The 5,621-nt window shown below is 42.8% G+C and overlaps 1 pseudogene; it reads left to right on the forward strand.

Moving 5' to 3' along the window:
• Window positions 1-1,469: 1,469 nt before the first annotated feature.
• LOC149115182 (uncharacterized) lies at window positions 1,470-5,250 on the forward strand (annotated as a pseudogene).
• The last annotated feature ends 371 nt before the right edge of the window (window positions 5,251-5,621 follow it).

Raw genomic sequence — 5,621 nt, forward strand, 5'->3', positions numbered from 1 at the left:
ATAAAATTCCTCTCACCACGCAGCCATGCCCTCTGTGTATTTACTTGACAATGTGTAAAGTGAAGACTTTCATGAGCTAGATGTAACTTGTGTTACACAATTCATATTAACTTATTAATTTTATGGAAATTTGAAATGGTCCAAAGAATGATATGAAGGCCAAATAGTTCTCAGTTGTGTCATGTGTTCTTTCAGTGCTCAGGTAACAGATATGTCCACCTAAAATGTCTCAGGCTGGCAAGAGTGCCAAAGAAAAATCCTTGGTAAGATAGTTTTTAATTGCCATGAAACTCCCAAGTTCGGAAAAAATTCTCAAATGTTTAACTTTTGTGGCTCAAAGTTAACAGATGATTTGCATGCGTATTCAGCCCAAAAGCCAAATTATAGTGAATTTTGCCACTCCTGTGTTTTTTTCTTGCACAATTTGTCGGAGGTTTTGCATTAACTGGTCATGCCCACATTAACTATACTTAGCTAGGACAACCAAATTCAAAACAAATTGACTGCCAACATACAGTGTGATCTTTACTAGAGTGAAACCAAACTTTACATTCTACTAACATTTTTTATCTGTTTAGGTACTACTCTACCTGCAAGGCAAGACTGAGCCAAGCCAAGCAGTAGTCCACACAGAAATAAAATAAATTTGATTACATACATACAAAGACTGTTTATTGTGTTCTATTAAATATCCTTTATGAGCTTTACAAACTCCTGCTAAACCTAAAAACTTTCCATTGTAGTAAAGAAGAGAAGGGGTTTTCACCATAGTATGAAGATTGTTGTTCAATCTGTACTATACAGTTAACTTCCATTTTTCTCATGCAGTCAAGGGATGATAAATATATTGATGACAAGGTTGCTCTTCAGTCCCTACATTTTCTAAAAATGGTAAACAAATTTAAAACAAATGAACTTTGCAGTCATGAAGGCAAAGTTTTCATGGATTCTGAACTGATCTGCTAACAATGGCTACTCCAACCTGCCCTAACCACCCCCTTTCCAAAAAAAATCCCCTGTACTTTTCTGTGTACAATTTCAGTCCTTATAAAAAGGGAGGCCTTTTTCAAATTAGCAGTTTACCAGAAAATTCTCACTATTGCCACTGTGTACATCTTTTTTTCGCGTAATTTTAACCCTAGATCGACATGGAATTTGCTCTATGAGCACTGAGCTAATTGATTAGGAGAGTAATCAAGCCAAAAATCGGAAGAAATGTATTGCTTATTATTCGGGCGTAGATTCAGCTAGCAGGCAATTGAAGTTTCATCGCACTAAACAAGAATTTTTTTGCTTTACTATAGCAAAGCGACCCGAATTCGGATATCTTCTCGACCTCCCAAGAGACAGTGGAGGTAGAGACCTCTCGTGAGTGGCAGCCCACGCCGCGGGTTGAGCATCAGCTTCAGTACCTCAACAGCTACCTGTTGAAATTAACTGATGGCCGGATCAGTCCAGTCAGGTCCCAATGTAAGTCCGATGTTATGACTATCTCATCGTCAACGCAGCGTTACTACCGGAAAAAGGCCGAAGAAGCCGTTGATACCGTTCTGGCTGCTATTGCCCCCGGAAATTCATCGTGGCTGGTCAAGCAAGTTTTCACAAAGCACCAAATCGGACGGTCTGTCTCTGCTGCTTCCGAGGAGGACAGCCTGGTATCTAGACTTGTGACACTCTACAATGAAGCTAGTTCCTGGTACACACAGCAGCAGATTCTCTCCCTCTTCGCCAGTGACTACACCAAGATGGAACTACTAAAGCTGGTGCCGGGACTGACGAAGTTCAGAATTGATGAGGCAAGAAGACATGCGTTTCAGACTAAGCCTGGAGAGCTTATAGAACCACCATCCATTACCAGATCGAGGCTGGATCCTGCTAAGGTCGACCATTTCTTGGACTTCATATCCAGTCCTTCATTTCTGCAAGACGTGGCGTATGGAACGAAAATGCTAAAGCTGTCAAATGGAGAGAAAATAGACATCCCAAATGTAGTGAGAACAGTCATCTCATCCAGACTTGTCCAGCTGTATCAGACCTATTGTTTAGAAACCCGCTTCAAACCACTCGGGAGATCAACACTCTTCAATATCCTCAAGGTATGAATGGAAACAAAGCCGTCTTATTCCGTAGTTTCATTTCAGTCTACGCAAGTGATTCCGCGCTCTCTTGAGCTTAGTGTGAATGAAATCAAGGCCAACATAAGCAGCAGGTTTTGTTTTGTTACCCTCGTAATCAAGCACATGATTCATAAACTCTTACTCTTTAGGTGTGCGCCGTGTCCCAGAAGTCATTGGCAGGTCTGGACAGCACACAAACGGACGGCGTCAATGCAATTGCCTCTTTGGAAGAAATAACTGGTATACTTGGCAAAAACGGTAATAGAGATGATCATGATAGCCTTGATAGGCATTTCCTTGAATACACAACACAAAATGTGTGTTTGGGATGGAGGGGTCTGGGGCAAATAAAAGGGGAGGGTGAGGATGAGAGGCAGTGGGATGTGAGAGAGGTAATAAGGTCTCACTTTTTTGACTATGGCATCCTCTATGTACTTTTCATGCATGCAATCAGTTGAAATGTAAGGTGATTGTTTCAAGGTATTTGCTGTGCACACGGTATTCTTCCAAATCATGATTACGCGTTTATATTTCATCAGTTACCCTGTACGTTAATTGTTGCTGGGAAACTGGACATTTGGGTCACATGTGGTCGAAAAGATAGCAAATGGGAGCTGTAGTTCTTTACTAAGTACCCTTTTCTACGTGCCTTCGATAAAACGTACTCTTTTTCATTTATAATCATACAAGTCACTTGGTTGCGGACGGCCTGTCTGCGCTTTAGTTAATGGAATTTTATTCATGCAGGCCTACAAGATGAAGAGGCACATGGAATTGTTTCATGTCTCAAAGCTGGCAAACGCTATCTGTCAACCGACTTCAAGCTACACATCTCAAATGAGACGCCTTGTGCAGATCATTGCAGCGTGTATGCATTGAGCAGTGATGAAATCGAGTACCGTGGAACCTGTTCCCACCAGCACAACATTGGCTGTGACCAATGTAATGACTTGAGGGATGCCGTCACGGATATTCAGGTCGCATTATCTCATCTTCAGTTAAGGTATTAATTAATTAGAGTGACTCAGCTTGGAGGTACAAAATGTACCTTTTCTTTATGCAGTAGAAAGACAGCGCTCAAACAAGTATACCTTTTAGTCGAGGAGGTCAATGGGTTATCTCCACTCTAGACATTAAGTTTTACATGACTAACATTCCTGCTTTCTTACTTTTCCTCAGCAACAATGAAAAGCGGAAATCCCGAAACCTGAGGATTGGAAGTCGCACATTATACGATCAGTCCACCAAGATGCCGCAAAGACTGCTGCTGTTGATGCCCTTTCCGAAACCGAAGCACTACTGATCATGGACTGGGCCATGAAGTTTTTACCGACAAGTTATAGAGAGACACAGCGCGATTGGTTTGGGAAGAAAGGGAAACCTTGGCACATTACTGTTGCTATTACTAAAGCCGACAACGAAGAAATCGTGGTACGTTTGATGTTGAAATCGTGCTTAAGCTATTATTTGTCTTCTTTAAAAGATACAAAACCCGCAACTATTGATATTTTCCAGACAAACTGCAACAACTTGTAGGTAAAAGGAAAAATATCAGACGAAAAATTGCTGATTATACCATCGGATAATCCATCTTGATTTGTAGGACGTGGCGATTGAGAAGTGAAGCGGTAATTTCTTTGGATGCAGGTTTCTATCCCTCAATTTAATGCAATTTAAGGAAATAAATAAAAAAAAATGTAACAGAGAATGCATGGTTAAGATTAGCGCGTGTTTGAAATCAACCACACTCATTTTATTTTAGACACGAACCTACATCCATCTATTCGATGAGCGTAATCAGAACTGGTTCGCAGTGGCCTCCAAGATTGAACACACGTTAGCAACACTGAAAACTCTGAAGCCAAACCTCAGCCAGGTGTACTTGAGATCCAACAACGCCGGATGTTACCACTGCGCTTATCTTTTGCTGTCGCTCCCCAGCATTGGTGATCACACTGGAGTCAAGATCACATGATACGACTTTAGTGAACCACAGGCAGGCAAAGATATCTGCGATCGTCGCACCGCCGCACTCAAAAGCCACATGAGACGCTTCATAAACGAAGGCAATGATGTAAAAACAGCCAGTGACATGAAAGCCGCCATTGAGTCATACGGGGGAGTCAAAGGCTGTTATGCCGCGGTGTGTCGAGTCCAGGCATCTGCGCAGACAATGACCAAACATAGTATGGCAGGAGTGCAGGCGCTACACAACTTCTCGTACGAGAATGGAGGCATGAGGGTGTGGTGTGCCTATGATGTCGGTCCTGGAAAGTTTTATAGCACAGTCAGACTGGCAAGGTTTGGAACACCCCAAGGTCCTACGAAGCTCGTTACACTAGAACCCTTCAGCAGACCACACATAGAGGCAGGTACATATCAGCAACGTGCAGAGCCAGCAAGTGCTACATCTGAGCCTGGGCCATTGAAGGAATTACCTTTCCCGTCACAGACGGAACACGAAAGTGAGATGTTCTCCTGTCAAGAAGGATGCATCAAGACGTTCAAGTCATTCGCCGCCCTCCAAAAGCACCTGGATGTCGGGAAACACATGGTGAAGCTAGGAAAGGAGTCGGCGTACAACGAGATCAAATGGAAATGGACGGAGGCATGTCATTCCATAGGTGGTGTCTACGTTCGTGGTCAGACATCAGCCAGAAGTTTTGACGACCAATCTCCAGCTGGCCAAGTGGAACATGGATGGGCTCTTCGGAGAACACGGAAATCAGTGGCCTTTTCAGAAAAAGCGAAGAGCTATCTGTTAGACATGTTCTGGATGGGAGAAGAAACTGGTAAGAAAGCAACCGCTTCCGATGTGGCCTGTAAAATGAAGTCTTTAAGAGACGAGACTGGCCAGAAAATGTTCACCAAGATCGACTGGTTGACGGAGCAACAGATCGCTCGATACTTTAGCCGACTTTCTGCCCTGAATAAGAGCGGCCAACTGCAAAGGATCAGCTCTGTAAGTATGAATGAGGACGAGGAAGCTGATGCCGATGATCTTGCTGCTGAGGCTGAAACTGTCCGAAGAAGGCAGCAGATAAGGAGGGAACTTGAACTTTAGATTATTAGTTTGATAAGGGTGCAATTATCACCTTGTAAACAAGTAGGAAGGTCTGGATAGGACGTTACAAGTGCCAGTTGTAACTGTAACTTTTGACAAAAGACCATATTACACTTGTCTGTTCAGTGGCCTGTACGGCCTTTGAATGGCAGCGAGGCTGGAGGTGACCTTTTTTTGGTAAAGACCTCACTGCTTTTGTTGTGTAAATCAAGTTGTTCATATACTCACTAGATGGCAATGAGGAATGCAGAGAGGTCTATATCAAAGCAAGGTCACCTCCAGCCTCGCTTGCATTCATAGGCCAGGTAACTAAGCACACAATTGTAAAATGGCCTATTCATCATTGGTCGGGGCCATCTATCAGTTGATTTTAATTTAGCTCAATTTTGTTTTGTCGGAACTGATTTAGGTGAAAAGTCACAAGAGATAAGAACACAATA

Source organism: Orbicella faveolata, unplaced genomic scaffold, assembly GCF_042242905.1.
Source record: "Orbicella faveolata isolate gen_17 unplaced genomic scaffold, um_ofav_v1 contig_13, whole genome shotgun sequence".
In the NCBI taxonomy this organism is placed as follows: Eukaryota; Metazoa; Cnidaria; class Anthozoa; order Scleractinia; family Merulinidae; genus Orbicella; species Orbicella faveolata.